This window comes from Bufo gargarizans, chromosome 4 (genome assembly GCF_014858855.1).
Source record: "Bufo gargarizans isolate SCDJY-AF-19 chromosome 4, ASM1485885v1, whole genome shotgun sequence".
Lineage (NCBI taxonomy): Eukaryota > Metazoa > Chordata > Amphibia > Anura > Bufonidae > Bufo > Bufo gargarizans.
In genome coordinates this window covers 98488961-98515337 of record NC_058083.1, presented here as the reverse complement: position 1 = coordinate 98515337, position 26377 = coordinate 98488961, and the positions used below count along the sequence as shown (strand labels likewise).

General features: G+C 43.6%; 1 protein-coding gene across 4 annotated transcripts in view; it reads left to right on the top strand.

Moving 5' to 3' along the window:
* Positions 1–15574: 15574 nt before the first annotated feature.
* The window catches only part of ZBTB38 (zinc finger and BTB domain containing 38), a 48376-nt gene continuing 37573 nt past the window's right edge, over positions 15575–26377 (top strand). Inside the window, exon 1 of one of the 4 annotated variants that reach the window (XM_044292388.1) lies at positions 15575–15684. The gene's annotated coding sequence lies outside the window, so the exon portion shown is untranslated. The other 3 variants (XM_044292383.1, XM_044292385.1, XM_044292384.1) reach the window with 3 other exon arrangements.

Genomic DNA, 26377 nt, shown 5'->3' with positions numbered 1-26377 from the left:
ATTTTTTTTTTTTTTTAGCCGATTATATTAGGTAGGGGGCTCATTTTCTGCGGGATGAGAGGATGGTTTTATTGGCACTATTTTGGGGGGCATATGACTTTTTGCACCGTTTTTATTTTATTTTTTTGACCGTGTTCATCTGACCGTGTTCATCTGAGGGGTTAGGTCATGGGGTATTTTTATAGAGCAGATTCTTACGGACGTGGCGGGCCGGGCGCATGCGCACTTCGCTCAACGAAGCCGCTGCCAGGAGTCCGCGGCGCATCAGCCTGAGCATAGTGTGCAGGATCTGGCGGAGGCGGCGCTGAGGAAGGCGGCGATTATGACTGGGAAGGAGGCGCTGGGCACCAGACGGCCGGGCACCCTGTATTAATTGACGTCCCCTTGGGCACCTTAGGTAGGCGATTGACCGGTTATAAAAACCTGTTTTATGTGCTAATAGAGCCACAGGCAGATTTAATAAGTGCAGTTTCGGATTCATTTTATTTGTACGGACCTGGCCATATGTTTAGTTTATAGGGCTAAAATGTCATAACAGAATCCCTTTAACTTGTGGGCCGGAAAACTAGTACGAGCCCCAGAGCTGCTCGTACTAGTGTGGGCCACAAGGTCCCTAGCATGGCGGGCCCCTTGCTCCGCCTGGCAGCGTCTCCGCTGCCTTGGGGGCTCATCATCATCGCTAGATGATGAGGAGGAGGCGAATGACAAAAGGAAAGTGGGGTCATCCTCGTCCTCACTGGGACTCTCGGAGTCGGAGGCAAGCTGGGCTTATGCCTCTTCGGCCGAGAACATCCGGCGGGCCATAGGGGAGTGTGTGTAAATCTTTATTTGGTGTGCGTGGGGGGCACGGGTGTTCACGCACTTACCCTAAACCTAACAGAAAAAAAGGGCAAAAAATGTCCAAAAAAAAATGTCAAAAAAAATGTGAAAATCAAACTCGCTGATCAGCCGTTTGAAGCTGATCAGCGGTGGGGTGTGCGATGCACTAACAGTGGCCGGATGCTAATAGTGCTGGCCACAGTCAACGTACGCAGGAAAAAAAAATGCTTGCACCCCAAAAAAATTTGTGGAGGGGGGGGCAGGGGGACAAGCTGCAGCACCCCTGGGGGGGTCTAGGGTCACACAGCTGTGCTGTGGACCCCAGACACCCGATTTACTCAGCAAAAGCCGTGACAGCAGGAGTCTCTGCAGGAGAGCAAGGAGAGGAAGCCAAGTGGAATGGCAGGTAAGTATCCAGTGGCGGGGATAACCACTGAACACAGAACCCAGGAAGGCATGGTAACTTACCTGCCGCAGCTGCTGGACGGCACAACAGAAGACCACACCAAGGTGAACTGGAACCCATGCAACCGTATTGCAATCTGAACACCATACCGGACTCAGTACGTACTGACACATATAGGAACCAGCACTCTAGCAACATAACAACAAGACATACAACAACCCCAGAACATATACCCACACCAAACATAACAACAGGTAAGGTTGGGAAAATGGAGGAGACATAAGGAAGACATCGCTGGAGACATTGATGTCCCACTAGGTGGCCCTCACACTGGAAGATGGAACAACCAGACAAAGAGCATAACTCCAGCACACATCAAGGCTGGAGCACAACTGACTCCTGGCCTAAAGCCACAGGTAAAAGAAGCACCTAGTGACCACACCCAGCAAGGTAGTTAACCCTTCTAGCACCAGACAGAGGAGGAACCAGGAGAAGGGGAGCAAAGCACACATATGCAGACAACCACACGTTGCCCCTGGCAACCGGCATGTACGGCAAATGTGTCACAGAGCACAACACCGAGGCCGTGACACAGGGATACCACATTTATAAACTTTGTACTATGTTTCACTGCTTAAAAAAAACAAAAAAAACATAAATAGGGTACCGGAGGATCCTCTGGTAGGCCCAGGCTCTAATACTATAGTGCCCCAAAGGTGCAAAAGCATTTGTCAAACTTTGGATCTAATCACTTGCCACTAGGGTCTAATTCTTTGATTTTCAAACCCATTAGACTTTATTGATTATATCGAGGTAGGGCCTCGAAAATATTTGTCTCTGGTGGGCCCAAGGAATCCTAGTCCAACACTTCACCCTTAACTATTTTATATTTCTCTCTACACAGCTATGTGCACAGTTTTTCGTGAGGCAATTTATTTATGATTAATTAATTGTCATCTACTTATCATCATTATATGTTTACATTGAGTAAGGCTGCAGAGTAATCTTAGACTGAACTTGTTTTGCTTACGCTGGGTTTAGACCTGAGCGTTCGCAATGGAGCGCTCTGTATGCGCGATTGTACCGGCGTTTGCAATCGCGCATACAGAGACAAGCGAACGCCCATTGTCGCGCGTTGCTGGAAGTCTATGTACGGGAACGCGCGACAAGACGCCCCAAAGAAGCTCATGTACTTCTTGGGGCATCGGGCGTTTTACAGCACGATCGTACGCGCTGTAAAACGCTCAGGTGAGAACCATTCCCATAGGGAATCATTGGTTCTTGCCTGTTGAGCGTTTTACAGCGCGTAGGAACGCGCTGTAAAACGCTCAGGTCTGAACCCAGCCTTAGGGAGTGAAGCAGTTAATGTCCTGGTAGACTGCATATTATAGTAGCACCTGCTATTCTGGAGAGCACCCGACAGGGTAAGGAGGGTGATGAGGGACTGTTGGTCCCCGGCCCTTCCCCTCTCCTTATGTTTCCCTTGGTAGGGGTGGAGAATAGGCCTGGGTAGTGGTTATGAGGGAGGATAGGAAGGGGTTAATAGAAGTGGTAGGTGGAGTGAGGATGGAGGGGGAGAGACGGTGGGAGGAGGAATAGGGGTAGGCATATATAGGGGAGGTCAGGGAAGAGGACTTCCTCTTGACAGGGTAAGCCGAGTTGCCCGCCCTCCCGCCCTTTAGGTTTCAGATTTATTTTATAGCAGGTTTATTTTTATACATTTATAAAAATAAAAAAAACTCAATGGTTGTGGAACGTTTTGGTTCACTGTGTCTCTCTTTTGAGGTTCGGTGGAAAGTGAAGTCACAGCTGGCGGCGGCATTTGAAAAGCAAGTCGTGGTGAAGAGTGATTGGCGTACGTACACCCTGTGGATCCAGGGTGGTATACCGCATCGGAGGAATGGTCTGTGGAGGAGGTGGTGTTTTGATACCGTTTTGTAAAAGGAAAAATTTTTGCTGTGGCCGATCATCACCCAGTAAAGGATTGGTTATAGAGCTAAGTTGTCTGAGTTTTTATTTGGTTTAAGTGTAAGGGGGTCCGGTGAGGTCTCCTCCCCCCCCCCCCATTCCTCTCCCTGCCCCATCCCTATGTTAGTACCAGCAGTCTGATTGACTAAAAGACTCATAAAGCTGATGGAAAAAATAACATAAAACTTTATTTTTAATTTTCTATTAAAAAAAATACTAATATTGTACTTTCACTAAAATCTATAGGTGTTTTTATGTGAATTTTGACGATTTAAGAATAAATAGGCTTAAGCAGGCTAAGTGATAAAAAATATTTACTAGGTGTGAGTATATATAAGATAAAACAGACACACACCTGCAGAATAAATAATAATGAATCACCTGGTCTGCACATTACAATATGGGGGGAACGTCTGCTGTCATGTCGTAGCACATGTCCGATATCCCATAGTGATACAAGAGAGAGATAGTAACCTACAACATCCTACCTGGATGTTTTTCTCAATGGAATTTCTGTTATTTTTCTTTGAGCAGAAATGTTTATAACTTTCCGCCCCTCCTCCTAAGGATGTCCAGTGCGCAGTATGCATGTCTCTGAAATATTCACTCACGAATGCATCCTTCTCCACACAATGAGGGTCTGCCGTCATAAGCTTCTAACATGAGACCTAGACCAGTGCATACATAGTAACATATGGGGTCATTTATCAAACTGGTGTAAAGTAGAACTGGATTAATTGCCTATAGCAACTAATCAGATTCCACCTTTCATTTTTGACAGCTCCTTGGGAAAATTAAAGGTTGAATGTCATTGGTTGCTATGGGCAACTAAGCCAGTTTTACTTTACACCAGTTTGATAAATGACGCCAATAGTTTATAAGGCTAAAAAAAGACATCTATCCATCCGGTTCATCCTGTTATCCTGCAAATTGATCCAGAGAAGCCAATTTTCCTCAGTTTAAGGGGAAAACTCTTTTCTGACTCCAATCAGGCAATCAGAATAACTCCCTGGATCAACAACCCATCTCTAGTAACTATAACCTGTAATATTATTACACTACAGAAATACATCCAGAACCCTCTTGAACTATTTTAGTGAATTCACCATCACCACCTCCTCAGGCAGAGAGAGTTCTATAGTCTCACTGTTCTTATCGTAAAAAATTATCTTCTATGTTTGTGTAGAAACCTTCTTTCTTCTAGACACAGAGGATATCCCCTTGTCATAGTTCTGGGAATAAATAGATGATGGGAGAGATCTCTGTACTGACCCTTAATATATTTATACATAGTTATTAGATCTTCCCCCAGTCCTCTTTTTTAAGTTGCCCTCCTCTGAACCCTCTCCAGCTCTGCTATGTCTGTCTTGTTCACAGGAGCCCAGAATTCTACACAATACTCCATGTGCAGTCTGACTAGTGATTTGTAAAGTGGCAGGACTATGTTGTCATCACGTGCATCTATGCTCCTTTTGATGCAACCCATTATCTTAATGGCCTTGCCAGCAGCTGCCTGAAACTGGTTTCTATAGCTTAGTTTGCTGACCAGTTTTGTTTGCTGTGACAGTGTTTTACCATTTAGTATGTATAGGTGACTTGCATTATTACTTCCCATGTGCCTAAACTTACATTTCTCAGTGTTAAAACTCATCTGCCACTTCTCTGCCCAAGCCTCCAATCGATCTAGATCCCTCTGTAGCAGTATACTGTCCGCTTCTGTGTTAATTACTTTACACAGTTTAGTGTCATCTGCAAAAATTTATATTTTACTGTGCAAGCCTTCTACAAGATCACTAATAAATACCTTGAAGAGAATAGGGCCAATACTGACCCCTATGGTATCCCACTAGTGATGAGACCCAATCTGAGTGTGTACCGTTAATAACCACCCTCTGTTTTCTATAACTGAGCCAGTTACTTACCCACATACAGACATTTTTTCTCAGTCCAAGCATTCTCATTTTATATACTAACCTTTCATGTGGCACAGTATCAAATGCTTTGGTGAAATTAAAATATATGACTTCCATTGACTTGCCACAGTCAGTCTACAACTTACCTACTCATAGAAACTGATTAAATTAGTTTAACATGACCGATCCCTCATGAAGCCATGCTGATACAGTGTTATTTGTTTATTTTCATTGAGGTACTCCAAGATAGCATCTCTTAGAAAACCTTCAGTTTACCCACGACAGATGTTAAACTCACCGGCCTATAGTTTCCGGGCTCTGTTATTGGACCCTTTTTGAATATTGGCCCCACATTTGCTAAGTGCCAATCCTGTGGAACACTCCCTGTCAATATAGAGTGCTTAAATATCAGAAATAAGGGGCAGGCTATGACATTACTTAATTCTCTTAGGATACGGGGGTGTATGCCGTCTGGTTCCAGCGATTTGTCTATTTTAATATTTTTAAGACGCCACTGCACATCTTCCTGGGTCAGACAGGCCACTTTAAATGGGAAATTTACTTTTATATTCTGAATTCCATCTGATAGTTTATTTTCCTCACTGAATACAGTGGAGAAAAAATCATCGCTCATCGCTCTCTGCAACTCCCCCCTCATCACTCTGTAAAGGGCAAACACCTTCAGATTTATACTTTTTACCATGTATATAATTGAAGAACATTTTAGGGTTAGTTTTGCTCTCTTTGGCAATTAATCTTTCGGTTTCTAGCTTGGCTGCTTTTATTTGTCTTTTATATATTAAATTTTTTTCCTTATAGTTTTTCAGTGCTTCCTCGCTACCCTCCTGTTTTAGTGATTTAAATGCTTTCTTTTTGTCATTTATTGCTTCCTTTACATTTCTTTTTAGCCACATTTTTCTTGTTCCTTACTTTTTATTCCTATAAGGTATGTAGCTCTCACAATTAGAGTTTAGGGTGCTTTTAAAAATATCCCATTTTGTGGCTGCGTTTTTATTTTTGAGGACATTGTCCCAGTTAGTTGACCAATTGACTCTCTTAGCTGGTTAAATTTAGCTTTTTTGAAGTTCCTCCCTGAAGAAACACTCTTTTGAATGACAATTGGAAGGTTATTGTATTATGGTCACTGTTTCTGTTGTTCTGTCAGGTCTATTGCTTAGTACTAGAGTCAAGTATGGCCATCCCTCTAGTCGGGTCCTGAACCAGTTGGGAAAGGTAGTTGTCTTTGTTATTGCCAAGAACCTGTTTCCTTTATGAGATATACGGGTTTCAGTTTCCCAGTCTATATTTGGGTAATTGAAGTCCTCCATAATAACAACCTTATTATGATTCGCTATCTCATCTATCTCGTTTAGTAGTAGATTTTCTGTGGACTCTGGTATATTAGGTGGCTTATAATCAGTGATGAGCAGCATAGGAAATATTCGTATTCGCCATATATCCAGAATTTTTGGCCTAATATTCGCCATAAATTCTAGAATTCGTGATCTCCAGCCATTATTTTCTTGATTGCGAAAATCAGCAAATTCAGGATATAAATTCGCAATACGAAAATGTGCGATCAACGCTACTCCTAAAGTCAAAGATATTGCAGCCTTCTTATTGGCCCACAAGCAAGAAGCAGTGAGAGATCATGGGTACTGATTAAAAAAAATCTAGAATATTCGCTATTACGAAGATATAGCACTATATTCTAGATATTCGCAAATTCTGGAAGTGCCAATATTCGCGATAAAAAAATCGGGATTAGAATATTTGCGATCAGCACTACCTTAAAGGGGTTCTGCACTTTCAATTAACTGATGATCTATCCTCTGGATAGATCATCAGCTTCTGATCGGCGGGGGTCCGACACCCGGGACCCCCGCCGATCAGCTGTTTGAGAAGGCAGCGGCGCTCCAGCAGCGCCGCGGCCTTCTCACTGTTTACCGCCGGGCCGCCCGCCCACTGACGTCACGACTTGTATCAACTAGAGTGGGCGCGGCTAAGCTCTGTTCACTTGAATGGAGCTTAGCCGCGCCCACTCTAGTTGATACTAGTCGTGACGTCAGTGGGCGGGCGGCCGGCGGTAAACAGTGAGAAGGCCGCGGCGCTGCTGGAGCGCCGCTGCCTTCTCAAACAGCTGATCGGCGGGGGTCCCGGGTATCGGACCCCCGCCGATCAGAAGCTGATGATCTATCCAGAGGATAGATCATCAGTTAATTGAAAGTGCAGAACCCCTTTAACTCCTGAGTATTTTGTCATTGTTTTTGCCTTCATGTATTTCTACCCACACTGACTCCACATGTTCATGTCCTTCACTTATATCTTCCCGGAGTGTGGGCTTTAGAGTACTTTCACACTAGTGTTTTTCTTTTCCGGTATTGAGTTCCGTCCTAGGGGCTCAATACCAGAAAAATACTAATCAGTTTTATCCTAATGCATTCTGAATGAAGAGCAATCCGTTAAGTATGCATTAGGTTGCTTCAGTTCAGTCACTGTAAGTTTTTTTGGCGGAGAAAATACTGCAGCATGCTGCGGTATTTTCTCCATCCAAAATTCCAGGAACACTTGCCGTAATGCCGGCATGATTTTACATTGAAATGCATTAATGCAGGATCCGGCCCTAAGTGTTCCGGAAAAATGGATCAGGTTTAAAAATGTGAAAAAGATAAATACCAGATCCGTTTTTCTGGATGACTACCGGAGAGACAGATCCCGTATTGAAATACATTTGTGAGACGGATCCACATCAGGATCCGTCTACAAATGGTGTCCGTTTGCATACAGATTGCCGGATCCGGCAGGCAGTTTCGGTGAGGGAACTGCCTGCCGGAATCCTGAGATGCTAGTGTGGAAGTACCCTTAGACAGTACTTTACATAAAGGCAAACCCCTCCCCCTCTCTGGTTTTGACAATCCTTTCTAAACAGACTGTAACCCTGTACATTAACCGCCCAGTCATAGCTATCATCCAGCCATGTCTCAGTTATTCCCACTATGTCATAGTCCTCCTCACACATCACTACTTCCAGTTCACCAGTTTTATTAGTCAGGCTTCTGGCATTAGTGTTCATACAATTAAGAGGTTTTGGTATATTTTTTACCCTACACCTTTCCTACAGTAGTTTTAAACTCAGGTCTTACTATGAGGTATGCTCACGGCATCATCTATTTTAGGTTTGACATCTTGACATTTTTATTTATTTGCAGGACCTTATCCCTTAAGGGGAATAAAATAGTGATGATTATGTTTTGTGTAGTCAGCCTGTGTTCACTGTGAAATGTGCTGCGTGTAAACCCTGTTTACATGTAATTTAATGTGTGTTGTAGTGTTCTCTCATTACACTAGGCCACACTGTTACAAAGTACATAATAGTTTGCAGCATTAAACATCAGTAGTGTGTAGCTGAAGCCATATGGTGTGAGAGGGGAGGCTGATGTAACAAAACTGTGGGCCAATAATAAGGAATCAGGTCAGAGTGGCAAGTTAATTACCGGTCACGGCATAAACTGCCCAAAAGTGGCCAGCATATTGTTGTGTGATGCAGGACAACCTGTGAGGCAAATGAACATTCCCCTGTGTTGCAGGCAAAAATATACCCTATCAAATATATCTAAAAAATACACCCTTTCAAATGTATCTCAACATATAATACACCCGCCCCCGCACGCGATGAGATGGGCACAACACATCTAATACAGTGGGATGCGAAAGTTTGGGCAACCTTTTAAATCGTCATGATTTTCCTGTATAAATCGTTGGTTGTTACGATAAAAAATGTCAGTTAAATATATCATATAGGAGACACACACAGTGATATTTGAGAAGTGAAATTAAGTTTATTGGATTTACAGAACGTGTGCTATAATTGTTTAAACAAAATTAGGCAGGTGCATCAATTTGGGCACTGTTGTCATTTTATTGATTCCAAAACCTTTAGAACTAATTAGTGGAACTCAAATTGGCTTGGTAAGCTCAGATGACCCCTGACCTACATACACAGGTGAATCAAATTATGAGAAAGAGTATTTAAGGGGGTCAATTGTAAGTTTCCCTCCTCTTTTAATTTTCTCTGAAGAGTAGCAACATGGGGGTCTCAAAACAACTCTTAAATGACCTGAAGACAAAGATTGTCCACCATCATGGTTTAGGGGAAGGGTACAGAAAGCTGTCTCAGAGATTTCAGCTGTCTGCTTCCACAGTTAGGAACATATTGAGGAAATGGAAGACCACAGGCTCAGTTCAAGTTAACGCTCGAAGTGGCAGATCAAGAAAAATCTCGGATAGACAGAAGAGAGGAATGGTGAAAACAGTCAGAGTCAACCCACAGACCAGCACTAAAGACCTACAACATCATCTTGCTGCAGATGGAGTCACTGTGCATCGGTCAACCATTCGGCGCACTTTACACAAGGAGATGCTGTATGTGAGAGCTATGTAGAGGAAGCCTTTTCTCCGCCCACAGCACAAAAAGTGCCGCTTGAGATGGTCTAAAGCACATTTGGACAAGCTAGCTTCATTTTGGAATAACGTGCTGTGCACTAATGAAACTAAAATTGAGTTATTTGGCCATAACAAGAGGCGTTATGCATGGAGGAAAAAGAACACAGCATTCCAAGAAAAACACCTGCTACCTACAGTAAAATATGGTGGTGGTTCCATCATGCTGTGGGGCTGTGTGGCCAGTGCAGGGACTGGGAATCTTGTCAAAGTTGAGGGACGCATGGATTCCACTCAGTATCAGCAGATTCTGGAGACCAATGTCCAGGAATCAGTGACAAAGCTGAAGCTGCGCCGGGGCTGGATCTTTCAACAAGACAACGACCCTAAACACTGCTCAAAATCCACTAAGGCATTTATACAGAGGAACAAGTACAACGTTCTGGAAAGGCCATCTCAGTCCCCAGACCTGAATATAATTGAAAATCTGTGGTGTGACTTAAAGAGAGCTGTCCATGCTCGGAAGCCATCAAACCTGAATGAACCAAAGATGTTTTGTAAAGAGGAATGGTCCAAAATACCTTCAACCAGAATCCAGACTCTCATTGGAACCTACAGGAAGCGTTTAGAGGCTGGAATTTCTGCAAAAGGAGGATCTACTAAATATTTTTTTCATTTCTTTTTTGTGGTGCCCAAATTTATGCACCTGCCTAATTTTGTTTAAACAATTATAGCACACTTTCAGTAAATCCAATAAACTTCATTTCACTTCTCAAATATCACTGTGTGTGTCTCCTATATGATATATTTAACTGACATTTTTTATCGTAACAACCAACGATCTATACAGGAAAATCATGACGATCAACAAGGTTGCCCAAACTTTCGCATCCCACTGTATAAATGCCCCTGGTCAGGATGCAAAAAAAACAGAGCCCACACCCTAGATATGGCCTTGTCCCCTGCCTTTTCATACGACTCCACCATCCCAGAACCCCCATAAGAATTGACATTCCGCATCCTGGTCGCTTGTATATGTATCCTCAGATATCACTCCTATCAGCCAAAACATTATAAGCATCTTTAATACAGGTTAGCACGCCTGTCCAGAAAATCCGAAGCTCAGAACATTCCTACAACATGTGTATCAGGGATGCCAGACTCTCCCCACATCTAAGGCAGGAAACGTCATTCCTCACCCCGATCCTGAACAGAAAGGTTGGAGTCTGGCAGCCACGATGAACAAGAAGAAGCTGGGGCATACGTTGGCCTTCACATACCGCCAGTTGGAGTGTTAATGCCAGAATGGCTTTCCAGGCATCATCTGATATGCTCCCCACCTCTTCCTCCCATTTTTGTTTGACTGCCAGGGAGTAATGTTTTACGGATTTTACAAATAGTTTTCTGTATATGGATGATATCAGCCCGCTTGAGGAGCCACACGTGATGATCTGTTGCAACAATAGGACTGATGTACACTTAAGCGACATAGATTTTGCCTGTACTGCGTGCCTTAACTGCAGAAATTGAAAGAAACCTGTATGAGAAAGGGCAAACTCGTTCCTGAATTGGTCAAAGGATTTAAACTTTATCACTATACAGCTGATGCAAGAACATCACGCCCTTCCGCTCCCATGGAGAAAACCCCTCTAGGCGAAACAGTTTGGGTAACTGGGGATTTATCCATACACCTTACATATCAAGTTGAGTGTAGGGTGCCCCACCAGCTTACGAGAGAGACCACTATTTTCCAATAGGGATATGGGGGATTCATTTCCAATAATGTGGGCTATCAATCTCGCAGATGCACTATCCCCCAGGGCACTCTCCCAACCCCTCAAATGCTGCAGCTGGGAACAAATAAAATAAAACCATGGATTAGGAATAGAGAGGCCCCCAGAATCGTTCCCTCTCTGTAAGGTATCTAGCTTAATCCTGGCCCTTTTTTTGCGCCAAATCAGATTTCTGAATAACTTTTGTATTCTAAAAAAATCAGTTGCGGGATCCAAACGGGGGAATTATGTAGGACATTCATAAGTTCCGGCATAATTATCATCTTAAGAAGGTTACTTCTGCCTATTTCAGACATTGGGAGTTTACACCACACACTAATCTTTTCAAACAAGCTGTCTAGGAGTGGCTCCACATTATTTTTCACGTAGTGCCCAATAGTCGAACAAACCACAATCCCCAGATATTTAAAGCTATGGGCAACCTGCAGACAGGTGGACGCAGGGGAGAGACATCGGGGATCGGGTCCAGCGGAAACAGGATAGACTTGTCCCAATTTATACGAAGACCGGATCTGTCCACATCCCCCAAATATATGAGCATGTCGTCCGCATACAGTGAGACTCGTTCCTCCCTGGCTCCCATTGGGAACCCTGCAATCCTATTAGATGAACGAAGCAGGCATGCCAGTGGCTCAATGGCAATGGATATGAATAAGAGAGGGAATAAGGGGCATCCTTGTCAGGTACCTCTCCCTAACTTAAAGGCGTCCAATGTACCTCTGTTAGCCCTAATCCTGGCCTTGGGACCACCGTATAATAGTTGAACCCAGGAAATAAAAGTATCCCTGAATCCCATGACTCTCAGCACCTCCCATAGATAACACCATTCAACGCTATCGAAGACCTTGGCGGCATCTAGGGGTATCACAGCCTTCCACAGTCTTCCTGTCGATTCCGACCGCCTCTGGATATTGAGGAACAGTCGTCTAAGATTAATTAAAGTAGATTTGTCCGGCATGAAACCAGCTTGGTCACTATGTATAATGGTCGAAATTACGGCTTGTAGCTTGTTTGCCAGGACCTTCTCCAGGATCTTTATATCTGCTGTTAACAAGGAGATCGGTCTATACGAACCAGAGAGAGTTGGGTCTTTCCCTGGCTTTGGCAACAACTGGTGTCACTTACATTCTTCCTGCGCCTCACTACCAAAAGTTGCGTGCAAATAACTATATATATAATTTGACATTTACATAATTTTACACTGTATGTATCATGTAAAACTGTTTTATATGCAGATAACAGGGATACTAATCAACTGCTGTTCTTTATGCATAGCGGTTATTGGCCGTGTGAAATTATAGTGAAAACTATCAATATGCCTACCGTTTTGATTCTAGTTACAAATGACATAAAGATTATTATTGCTGCACGGCAGAGCCAAAAGGCCTTAGAAAAGCAGGTAGGTCTGGTAGGTATATTATCTAGGTATTGTATTTTAATTGAGGCATTTTTATATGTAATTTCAAGGTTTAATACAATTTGTAGGTTATTTGGTTATACCACATCTCCAGCACTCCCATAGAGGCGAATGGTCCAACAGCATGCATGCATGTCCGTCGCTCCATTTAAGCAGGGGAACATCCCCCCCCCCCCCTTCTAAAATGAAACAGATGACCTACCGTAGGTTTAGTATTTATCCATAATTAGGTCTAAAACTTGATGTGACCAGAGGATCCTGTGGTGGGCCTAAGATTTGATTTCATGATGGGACCCAAGGATCAAGTAGAAAAATGCCCTTTGGAGCCACTCACTTTCCACTGCGTTCTGCCTTTTATTAAAAACCAATTAAACTTTATTGATAATATAGGGGTTGGGCCTCATGAATAATTTCCATTAATGGGTCCCAGGAATCCCAGTCTGACAATGTATGCGTGTGACGGTGGAGAGTGCGGGAAACCCCCCACCGTACAATGTCTGGGAATTTGGGAAAGCAACTAGGCCTGGATGCCAGGATCAGGTCACCTCCTATAGCATCCCTAATCCTCGCCCTAACTCCTCAACGTATGAGCGTACCTGGATGGTAGGACGGCTCATACCCTGGAAACCTAGGGCCCTAAGTCGCCCTTATAATCCCTCACATAGGAGCAGGGGAGAGACGACCTGTTCTTCCAAGACACGGATGAACAGGAGTCTCAACCGGCCTAGTAGCAGGGAAAAGTAGAAACCATATACAGCAACTGGATCGGCAGGTAAGAACACCAGACAACACACTTACCTGCCGCTGCCACCACGACCTGAACCCGTGCATACGTACAGGAGCCCACACAACAAACAGGACACCATACAAACAGCACATACGGGAATCCAGCACACCAGTTACTGCTTGGACCCCCATGCAGAAAGATGCACAGCGGCCCCAGGCAGCGCTGCATACAGGCATGTGGTTCACCCCTCTGGGAAACCATGAGACCCCCTTCCGGAGGCCACAACAGAATAGGAAACGTCTTGCATTCATGCTGGACAAGCCACACCAAAATACCAGACATGAAACAACAAGATGTACACCACACCCAGAACATAAACCCACACCAAACTTAAACACAGGAAAGGTAGGGAACATGGATGAAACAAGGAAGACATCGCTGGAGACATTGATGTCCCACTAAGTGGCCCACACACTGCAAGATGAAAAATCCAGACCAGGAGCATAACTCCAGCATAAACCAAGGCTGGAGTACAACTGACTCCTGGCCTTTAGCCACAGGTATAGGAAGCACCTAGTGACCACACCCAGCAAGGTAGTTAACCCCTCCAGCACCAGACAGAGAAGGAACCAGGAGAAGGGGAGCAAAGCACACACATGCTGACAGCCACGCGTTTCCCCTGGAAACCGGCATGTACGGCAAATGTGTCACAGCGCACAACACAGAGGCCGTGACAATGTGACAATGCACCAAGGTTTGTCACATTTTACCCTGAGGTCTAGGAGCAGCAACATTTGTAAATTTGCCCCAGAGAATTTTTACTTTTCAGCCCCCCTACTAAATCTTTAAAGAGTTTTTCAGTGTGCGCTACAGCACCTACTAGATTACTACTAGATTAGGCTAAGATCTGAAGGGTTAGGACATGTTGGGGTTAGGACATATTACAGGGGTCATCTGATGGTTAATGTAAAAAATTTAAATCCGGCATGGTGCATGACAATCCCTTTCTAACAAAACTAGATTCAGAGTTCCCCCCATTAATTGCTCCAATTGCTCTTCTAGATTCTCTTCCGCTGACAGCTCAGGGGGAGTGTCCTTTCTGAAGCAGTTCTCTCCCTGTAGCTGTCACAGCTTCCAGCAATAGATATGGCTGGTGGCAGTTGAGGGGGATACTGGTGCAAAGGAAAACTGACTTAGTTGCCCAATCTCACAGGAAAATTAGATTTGGTTCTGAGGAGTAGGAGCTCTGACATGTTCTTCCTCTCCCTTCTCTAGCTGGACTGGAACCCGCCCTACTGCCAGGAAGCAGGGCAAGCCCACTCCTGCCAAGAGAGGAGGAACTAGGTGGTTAGCCCTGTTCCTGCCAACCATAACCTTCTCGGCTAGAACAAACGGCCAAAACATGAAAAATACGTAACATGAACAACACATTACTATATACAGTTGCAGATATTCCCAGGTCTGGGGTACTGCACTTGCTCGGCTGTTTTCGGAACTCCTATAGAAGTGAATGGAGGGTGGCCACGCATGTGCGGTTCGCTTTTGTATACTTTGGGGGCTCTGTTCTAGAGATAGGTGTGAATCAGGTCAGCAATATCGGAAGTGACACAACCCCTTTCATGGTGGCACATATTTCTGTTTACATTGATATTTCACCATTTTAAATGTTGTAGTAGAAATTACCATAGATTGCTAGTTCAGTTCGGAAGGACGATATTATTACCGAAAACTAACTAACACACATAACTACCCTTCCTATGTCTTCAACAACACAGCACGCAGCGTAACATAAAAAAAAATAATGCCAACCCTATGAATATGACAGTATTATAGTATTATCCCCTGTACTGTGCACTGAAATAATCTGTTCTCTTGATTCTTCCGTGACAAGCTCACGGTCACAGTGCAGTAAAATATGCAAAGCGGGCAGGCAGGCAGACAGTTAATACCGCCACTAGTCAGTAAGTGCTGCGTACAGTTTAGTATGTGCTTGGCTTGGACTTGTTTGCATTATGTGGGTCAGGATACTCGGATTATGCAAGCGAAAAAACTGCAGTGGATTACTCAATGTTTGAGCAGAATCCAGTTTGTGAAGGAATAGCTTTTTTATCACGAGAGGAAATAACAATTCTTTAGTACGTATTTTCCTGTGCGACTGAGCAGCTGTAATGCTGATATATTTAGCACTTGCCGAGCCTGTGGTAAGTAGGGTGTTGCCTAAATACAATTAGCCGGTCAGATGACTGGATCTCTGTAGCTTGCAAACTGTGGAAAGGATACTGCTTTTAATAAAACTTAAACTGCGGCTTTCCAAAGCGGAAAAAAAAAAAGGGAGGCAAATGATTCGGAAGGCAGGGTGGTGTTGGGAATCCTGCCTGAAGAAGACATCACCCTTTCCTGAAGAACGTCTTCAAGGAGTAGGGTTTATTTTGCAGTGAGAAGAAGGATGTCATACATAATATGTGTGCATCCTGCATCAGCCCCGGAATGGTTATACGCACGGCTGTACAAGGCGACGAAGCTGCTATCTTTCAGAAGCCTGTCACATAACATCTGGGGAGCTGCCAGCTGAGTAAAGGTTGTTGTTCGTTTTTATTTTTTGCTTATGATTATTTTTGCATTTCTTGCTTTCTGTTCCTCAATCCGAAGCTCCCGATGGCTTGTCGTTCATCCCCATCGTTGGTGGCACGCTGCGTTTAAGGTGAGCTGGCTCTATCCTTCATAGGAGATGCTGCAGAATGCACCTCGGTTGCAAGGCTGACATGGCAGCGAGGATTAATGCCTTCTCTTCTGCCTGCTGTGCTCCGAATCTATTAGACGCTGCTGTCAGTATGTAAATGCTCTGCCTGACATATAAACCTACTGCACCTCCCGTCTCTCGCTTCCATCTCTAAGCATTGCAGCGCAGTTTTTCAGCCGGCATTTTCACCGTCATCACATGCAAAAGACCAACTTGATCTAAAAAAAAAAAAAAAAAAAAAACTGTGAAAGGCTGCGTGATCGTATTAATCTTGCTTTTAATCCTGTCCTGTATTTACCCGGCTGAATAATGTATGCTGTATTGTTAATTAATGTGAATATCAAATTAAAGCGCCTGAAAACTAATATGCTCGCCATGCAGGTAGGAGGAATGGAAAAAAAATCTATTTTTAACTCCTGCATCGCACTGTAGCTCGCCTCTTCTATGCGGAAGTTCGGGCTAAGCAGCTGGTTCTCCGGGGGAACAGAGAAGTGGCCCTTTGCAGTGGTCAGTCCTGCCGTTATTTGCACAAAGCTGCGGATCAATGAGACACAGCAGGAGTAAAACCCGGAGGTGGATTCTCATTGCTACCAAGATCCGTTCCCCTCCAATGGAAAATCCACTTCTCGTGAATCTCAGCCGTTGGAGCTGCTGTACAGCTGATTTTACCGACGACAGCTCTTCATCCCCATGAAGCGTGGACCGAATTAAAAAAAAAAAGGTTTCTTTTTATTCTTCCATAACTGCGCCGCACGCAGGAAGATGGAAAGTATTTTGTGTGTTGACAGTCCCTTAAATGGTTCCTAGAGGTAGGTTGAACGTGCATGTTGTTGTCGTTCTTGTCCGCCTGCAGCGCCAACCCTATGTCTAGTTTAAATGAAAACTGGAATCTAGCACAGAACGTATATGTTACCACACCTACGTGACCATAGGTGAACAGCAAGATAGGCTATATATCTATTTATATATATATATATATACGTGACTGTAGAATTCACCCGATTTAACAAGATGCCAGCTGCCGTGAAGAAATAGATTTTATGTAAATGACCTCTAGGCACCTCGTCTCTTGCTCGGTTGCATAAAATGAATTTCTGTGTGAAAGGTATATGCCACAGTATGGCGGATGGCTTATTATTACTTGTGTTAACTGTTCGCTGCTCTCCGGACACCTATTGGGTTGCCTATTTTTCGGACTAACAAGATCGAATCACAAAGTAGAATAAAAAAACTAAAAAATAAACTAGTGCAGTAAATTTGAATGAGCTCTGCTCTAAAAACCCAAACTGTTCCTGTCCATTAATAAGACAAGTAAAAAAGATCAGGCGCGGCCTTTATGTGTCAGTAACCCCTTGCAGGCTGCCAGCGGAGAGGCGCCGTGTCATGACATTTTTCAAAGACGTTGGCGCCTTTTGGCTTGCGTGAAAAAAAAAAAAGTTATGTTTTCCTACCAAAAGAAAATAAAGATATAGATGTTTTTTTTGGGGGGGGGGGGAAAGAAGGAACGTGGCTGTTTCTGCTCTTGCCTCGTCATTGTGTTGTGTGCACACTACGGCCACTGTTTGCTGAATATCGAGGCCTGAAAAGGCCGCTGTGGTGGTGGAAGGGTTAACAGCTAGACTGACGCAGGGTGACTGGATGTCACGAATCCAAGTCCATCCGGACAGAACAGGGTGTTTTTCTTTTTTTTTTCCCCCACATTCCTTGTCTTGCTTGGCGTGCCTGTTTACTGCATAGCTCCTTTAAGACTGGGACTCTGCATTCGTGATGATCTCTCTAGACTGGGCCCTTGCCTTGTTACTGTGGCAACGGATTTTTTTTTTCGCTAAATGATTTTAACACTGGAGGAAGATAGTGTTATTTCTAGAAAAATTTCCACCAGGCAAGTAGCAAATGCTTTCCACAGAAGGCATATTCCTTTCTTTCATTTTTTTCTCTCTTTGTTTTCTCTTCTGGGAAATGATTTATTGTTTTCACCCGTGTGCAGACGACGCTGCGTGCTGTGCATTCCCGACCTTACTGTAGCTCCTGATTCCTCCTATATGCCTCATCTGTTCTTACACCCAATGTATCCGAACCGACAATACCTACATGGCTTAAAAAGCGCTAGCTCGTCCGCAGGCTGCTAAGCTGTATTTAACGCTTCTTCTGCCAGACGTTTGTGTGTTGCTAGGAACACATTCTGTTTGACTGTGAAAGGCTGCATAGGGCGATGGACTCTGATGAGACTTTTATTTTAAATGAATGTGACTATCCTAGTGCTGGAAACAACATCTGAATCTAATTTATTGGCCCTGTATTCTATGCGCCGCGGTCTTTTATTCTCTCCCTGTCCATGCTGTGTGATATGAATAAAACAAAGCAGACCTGTAGCCACGGCCATCTTGAGTCAGTTTGCATACCACAAAATGGCTGGCAGGAAGTATAAGAAAATGGCGGCCTTCCATGGTTGACATAGCCTGTCTTTTTTTTTTTTTTTACTTGATCTAATTATTGGAAGGGACGTTCTATGAATATAGGTCACTGGACCTTAAAGCTGCGTTAATCTTCATTTCCCCTTTTTGATGGCGATAATGAAATGTAGGAAGTTATAGACGAGGCTCTCTGGCTTCTAATCTATGTCTCTGTGAGAGCTGCAGCAGCCATTTTAAGTCACTTTCGAACCGTCTGCAAAATGGCTGCAAGAGGACAAGCCCTGCTGACACGATGAAGATGACGCAGCAATCTATCGCTCAGTCGCTGCCATGGAAGCCTTCATAACATGTAAATAAACCAAGGTCGCCGAGTACAGTCATGTTTAACCCTTTAACTCTTTGGGGACATCAGTCTGATTTGGAAATTGAAATGGCTTCTTTTCATAGCCGGTGTTAAAACAATGCATAGCAGAAGAATAAATAATTCATGCACCAGAAAGAGTAATAGATCGTCTGCCTTTGCTAGCACCATAACGAGAATCTGTTGATTAAGATTCTTGGGAGGAAGGGGGGAATGGCCCGAGCGTCAATCACTAAAATGACGTGTGTCTGTATTTCTTGACATGATGCTTTTTTATAGGATCTGCTTATACTGTAATAATAATGGATGTGTTGGTGTAGTACGATGGCTCGGTCTAGCATGAAATAACATTATTCCTCAGCACTTTGTAATGCAGCTGCTCTGATGTGGTGCAGGGAAATCGACTGACCCTCCAAGTATATGGAGCGCAATGCAATCCTCTTTTGTTCTGTTCTATAATGCTATGCCATACCTAGCTACTTATATTACAGGGGTTGTCCCACTACAACAGCTTACCGCCTATCCATAGGATGGAGGATAAGTGTGTGATTGGTGGGGGTCTGATCAGTGGGGCCCTCGACATTCATAATAATGGGGGCCCGTGCTCCACCATTTGAATAGAGTGGCAGTCACGCATGCATGTCCACTGCACCATTCAACTCTATGGGACTGTCGGAGAAAGCCGAGTTCAAGCCCTCCGCAGTCTCTGGCAGCCCCATAGAGATGAATGAAGCAGCGGACATGCATGTGTGACTGATGCTCCCTTGAAACAGAGGACATGGGCCCCCCTTCTCATAATCAACAGGGGGCCCTAGCAGTCTCCCCACAGATCTTGTGGATTGTCCTAATGGGACAACTCCTTTAATTACACCACAATTATATTTTTGACCATAAGTGAGAAAACAGAGAAGGGTAGTCAAAGCATAAGAGTTAACAATTATCTTCCATAAAGACCGCCTCTTTGAGAAGACAATCCCCAATCAAGACCATATTTTTCTGTGGCAGATGTTACAATGCCCTACCTTTTGTGTATATTACTCTGTTGTATGACAAGACCAACCCACTAGAATAACATTTGTCACTGTAATATTGGCTGGTCGTCTCAAATAGGTTCCTAGTGTATAAAGAAGGACTAACCTAAGGCTAAAACATAATGAAACTGTCAGCAGACAAGAAATGTATTAATGAAAAAGCAAACGTGAATTAATTACTAAACATCTTTGCTTCTGAATTATAATCCATTAGAAAAAGAAATACATAGCAAATTCATATGATCTCTCTATAAAAAAAATCGGAATTAAAAGAATGTATGCAGGGTCAGACAGGGGTTCAGAAGGTAAGGGGGGGGGGGGGGCGCTAGCACATTAAAAGCAATAAGCAGTGTCCCACTGTTTTAGATTGAATGCAAGGGCTGGGTTTATGAATTTCATAGCTCACAATCACTAGGACTTGCTGGACAGACATGATAAAGAGGATCTTCTATGACTGGAAAGGAAGGGACTTATATACTGTTCTTGCACAGGGGCCCTCAGCTGTCTGTGTCCACCCATTAACCTATGTCTCTACAATGTAAAGTGTTTGACCAACACTGGGTTTGACCGGGTTTGGGGTGGTCCCAATGCTATGGTGGGTCCCAGGTGAGGTGTCACCATGTGTTGCTACTCTCCGGAGGGGATGATAAGGTATGGTGCTCCTTAAAGGGAACCTGTCATCAACTTTATGCTGAGGGCATCATAAATTAGTGACAGAAACGCTGATGTCAGCGCTGTGTCACTCATGAGCTAATAGTAAGTGGTTGCCGAGAACCAGCTTTATAATCATTACAGCCAAGGCCTTGAAAAGAGTCAAATCTACCTGAGAAGAGTCCTGGTTATACATAATCTCCTGCTCTCTCACCCATCTGCTGATGACTGGCAGTTCTCTCCTAGAGATAAAGGAAGGAAACTAGGTAGAAGCCTTTAGTATGGGCCACATAAAGTTTCCTTTAATGGGAAAACAATACAGGCAAGGCACAGAGCTGGCTTCTCCAGTCTCCTCCCTGGCATAAAAAGATTCTGTGATTAAAAAAAGCCTAAGCTAGCTGTCTCTCACTCTCTCTTTTTGAAGGCTGGTACACTGGCCAAAGGTTTGGTGGCCCAGGGTCTGTGGCTTGGTCTTCCGGCTCCCTGATCAAAGGGCTGCTGACACACGGTCTGTGGCTCAGTATCCCCATCTTAGCGTCTTCTTGCGGTCACTTAGGCAGGCTGGCAGAGTCTTTTATACTAAATGCTTGTCCCTATCTGCAGACTGACAGAGTCTATTTCACTAAACACTGGTCCCAATCTGCACCCAACAAGGGACTCTAACTGCTCTCCTTATATATAATTATATAAGTTCTAACTGAACTAGAACCTTCTAGTGGGAGGGGTGGAGTAGAGAAGCACAATTTAAACAGCAACAGTATTGCAATTTCAGTCTTTCATAGACTTGTATAGAGTTTCAATGCAAGTCTAGGGGAATAACTAAGCAGTTTTTCCTGGCATAAAAAAAACAACAGACGTAAACAACAGAGCTAAACCAAACACTCATAAGGTCAGTGTGTCTGTTTTTTATCTCCAAAACTTTGCATAGTCCCTTCTAACTTCTCAGTCCATAGATAGAAAGCCCCAAAGTCTCTCAGTAGTGGCTGGTTGTGCATTAACCTTTTCCATAGAGCAGTGCAGATATTGTGCAATAATAGCACAAATAAACAGGCTATATTACAATAAACATATAAAATGCAATTCAACTATATAAAACAGTAAACGTGCACACAGCAGCATAAATCACAGTGCAAGTTAACCCTTCCACAAGCAATCATGTAGGGATTTGATGTCTTTGCATAGTAGCAATAGGGGCAATTGTCCAAAGTAACCTATTCCAGGGCACTATATTTGTGCCTGAGATATCAAGGGCTCTAGCAATGAGAATTGATTGATGTTATATTCATAGATCTCTTTCTGATTATGTGATCTAAAAAATCAAGTCTCATGTACCAAATGTCCCAGACATTTACCCTGAGGAAACCAGCACCAGACTTGTTAGAGTTTAACCTGTCCATTCCTTTGTTTGCTAGAGTGATGAGCAATGCTAGGGAGGTCTGGTAACAGCTCATAAACTTTTATAACTGCAATGACATGCACGTAGACGGAAAAATCTGGGGAGATATTTATTGCCAAAATGTTGTATGTGGGTGGTTGATCTTAGAAACCTGTGCCTGCATTTTTTGGGGATTATATAATATTTTCTGGGCCCTGGCTGTAAGGCCAATTATGTAATGGTGTCAAATGTGTCCCACCCTAAATGGTGTGACCAATTGGTTTCCCCAAAGTATAAGAGAAGTGCCACATGTCAACAAGACTGAGTAGTAGAGCTCTTAAATGTCAATTGTGGGAAGAAAAATTGTGAGGTGCCAGGGGAGATATGGATCGGGTTGTTACATTTCAACATTCCCAATTCTTTTGTTCTAGTGCATATAAACCACAGCAAGAGGCTGAGCTTTGTGTACATTTGTAATTAGAAGGGATCAGGAGAGATAGCTATCAGGCAAAACGAGCATTCGGTGGACAGGTATCTCGCGTACATACAGTATCCAGCCTTAAGGTGCCCATACACATTTTATAGATGTTAGCCAACAGCTATCTCTCCTGACCCTCCAAAAAACATACACATTGTATACATTTTCAATAGAGAGAGGAGAAAGCCACGGCCAGACACCCCTGAAATTGAAACCGCACCTATCTGATATTTACGGCGTATGCTAGCATTATGCCATAAATATCCCAGATGGGACAAAACCTTTACGTGTTTTCAGTTAAAAACAAACAAAAAAAAAAAAATTATAGTTTCTGACCAGGGTCGAGTCCACCTAGGATATAGACATAGCTTAAATTCATTGGAAGTATTAATGTAAATTGACATACATAATTTTATGGTATATACACATATTAGTAAATGGCAAAAACACAAGTGACGTAATATTGACATTAAATATCTTGTACCATGTTTGTCATGAAGAATGTGCTTTGTGACAAGTCCAAACTAATATTTACAATTCAAGGGGTTGTCCACAAAGTTTTAAGTTCCTCCATACCCAGCCTTACATGTGCAGTGAGCTCGGGAGAGGACAGTAAGAGGACATAAGTGGTAGTCATGGCATGGATGGTGTTGGTAGTAGGACTCACGGTTGTGATCCTTACTCTGGCACTCCCTGTGCCGTGAGGTTGATGGGGCACACCTTTTCTTCTCCTATGGGCACACCTTGGGTGGGGTGCCCTTGGTATCAGTGGGTTAAGTGCAAGGCAGGGCACTCTTGGAATACCAGGCACTGCAACACTGCAGTACAAGGATGAGGCCAGTTTTAGATGTAAACAAGCCAACTCGTCAGATGGTATTCACAGGCACTTGCAATAGTTGGCACAGTCTCTACAGGTTGCATAGACTGTTTTCACACAGGGCTGTGTATAGGGAAGAATATGCAATATGGCAGTTATCTTGGAGTCCCTTTCCAGTTAATCTGAGCAATCTTCCCAGTTCAGCCAATGGGTGCAGTTTCTCTCACTCTCTTTCTCTATATTCTCCAGTTTCATCAGCATTTCTACAATGCCCAGCTGCGGTATTTAGTCCTTTAACAGATGGCCAATCTGTCTCTTTTGTATGGTAGGCAAGTCTGAAACTTCTAACCTCAACCAAATGAAGTGAGGTCCACAGCCAAGATACATGCATTACCTTCACTGACTTTTAATCCATGCACTGTCCCTTGGAATGGCCACTACACCTTCTGTTAGGTTCCAGTCTTATCTCCCTCAGAGGCTTGCATGTGCAACAATTACTTTTTTGGGCTGCTCTTGGTTTACTGGGCTCGTATATCCCTGTCTGCTGATTCTCCTTCCAACAGACACATACTGTTTGTAGCCATTGTTCTTAGCTATAAGGGTGGGACCAGCCCACACCCAGCAACTGTCTCTATGGAGCTATAAAATTAACTCCTTGTCCCCATACATAGCATTTGGGATACAAAGTGAATAGTAAAGACAGATTAACCCTCTTCAGCAGTGAGCCACTGGGTTACTGCACATGTGAAGGGATCTGTACCTACCTACTCCCTGCCACCCTATTCCAGCTCTGTACCTCTATTTACCGAACTTCTGGTCCCTGTATGTAAACTTCCTTCATCGATGGATCATATGCACCACTGCAGTCATTGACTGGCCTTAATGGTGACACGTCCCCATGTGGCATATGCTAGGTCATTTATTGGCTGCAAAAGTTTACATCACTCTGTCCATGCAGAAAGTTTGGGGAAGGCAGCCTGGGAGACAGAGAGTCATAATGGAGCAGTAGGGAGCAGCTAAGTATAGATCTGCTTGGGGGGGTTAAAAGAAAATCCAGAACAATCTCTTTAAGAGCAAATTATCTGTTAGAGGAGCCTTCTTGTGACCTTTTCTGAGTACGTCTGAGATTTCTCACTACATCCAAAATAGACAAAATAGAAGAGCTCTGCCCATGCGACAAACCCCCCTGTACTGTAGTGTCTAATTTACACAACCATGTAAGGTGAGAACCATGTATTTAGGATTTAGACCATTCATACGTGTTGAAGTAGGTAGCGTTCCCAGGAAGGTTTTGTTTCTCTCAATTTTAAGATACCATGTAGCCCTAGCCATATACAGTAACATTTTGCCAGATTCATGTTCCCACCGGCCGGGGGACATCGAGCACACACAGAGTTGGTGTACAATAGAGTCCGGGTTTGCCCTTCCTCAGTGTTTATTTATACATAAAGACACAAACACAAAGCCAATCGGATGTTTATGGTATAGGACACTGACCATTTAGATTATAGATACCAGGGCAATGATAGCCTCATGTCAGGATAGAGCAGGCTATGGTGGGATGTTTGGAGAGGTTCTGCCTAGCCTTAGCTCTTGGCAACCAAAACAAATCTTGTAGCCCACCACCCCATTCCCACACCTTATATTGGAATGTCCTTAAGCAGTTTTGAAAAGTTTGTTTGAAGACAAGATGGAGTCGGTTACATTAATAAGCCAGATCCATTCACATCTCACTAAATCCAGCAGTCTGTTCTGGCAGAGGAATCAACTACTGGAGTTACTGTATCCAGCATTCAGCGATATTTTTTCTACAGAAAGCAGGCATTTATGGCATAGACTATTGTAGTGAATGGTAATCTGGCGGTGCTGGCAGTGTCTGGCTATGCCAGATACGTTACCTCCGGTAGTCTACTCCTCTGCACACTACTGGATAAACCAGACAGATATATGAATGAAGCCTTAGGTAGATGATCTAGGAGGAGTCCAGAGACAGGATCTTTGATTCCTGGTAGCCCCATAATAGTGTTAGCAGCCACTTACCACTCCAGTAATGCCTTTCTATTGATGATTTTGCTGGTTTTTCCCTCTGCTGTGCTATGCGCTAGAGTGTATATTTACCACCAGCGTGTGTGTGAATCCCATACTTGCTAATAGCACTGGTAAAGGTTCACAAGTCCCTATAGAATATGTCAATGAGCTCTAACAAGTTTGAAAAGCAAAGAATTATGGAAGAAATGTATCATTCTATTTCCACCAGAAATCTGGTGCTAAAAAGTCAAAAACTGTGGAGCATGCCATCTTAGTCCCAAAATGTGAAACTTTTTGTGATTTTTTGCTGCTCTTGCTGCTTTTCAAAATTGGGTAAAAGTGGGCATGGTTAGCTATGTTAATTAGGCGTAAGTGATTTATTAACTGCGACTTTTTAAAAAGTTGCAAAAAAGTTGCGCTTTAATGGAGTGGTTGAAATTAAATTTTTTTTTTTTTGCTCAGAACAGATCTGGCAGGTTAAGTATAGAAAAACTGTCAGATAGTTTCAGTCTTCAGTGTCCAGTAGTTTCACGTCCACCCTTTGGTGCCCCTTGTGTTGTCCTGTTATGATGGCCAATCCAAGTCTAATGGTTTAAAGCCCAATAGTTAGCGAGCACATTAATGTTGTGCCATGGTATCTGATGAGTTAGTGACTGGTTTTGTCTGTTCTACATTCATGAGGGAGGATAGAAAGCTTCAATCAAGTTAAAGGGGTTATCCTAGACTTTATTCTTTAACAGATCTCTTCAGAGTGGTTGATCCACGCCGCTGGATTCTGATGCATCGCTCCACGGCCGCCTCTGCAGATCCAGAGTTTCTGCGAATCAAGATTATCTAGTGGGGCGCCACGTGATCGGCTGTAGTGGTGACCTGTCATCCATGTGGCATGTGACATACCGCATTGCTGCAGAGGTTTACGGGATGCCTGTCAAAAGGCTGTTGATTCTGAGATTTAGAACTTGTGGAGGCGACCGTGAGGTGATACAGCCAGAATTCAGT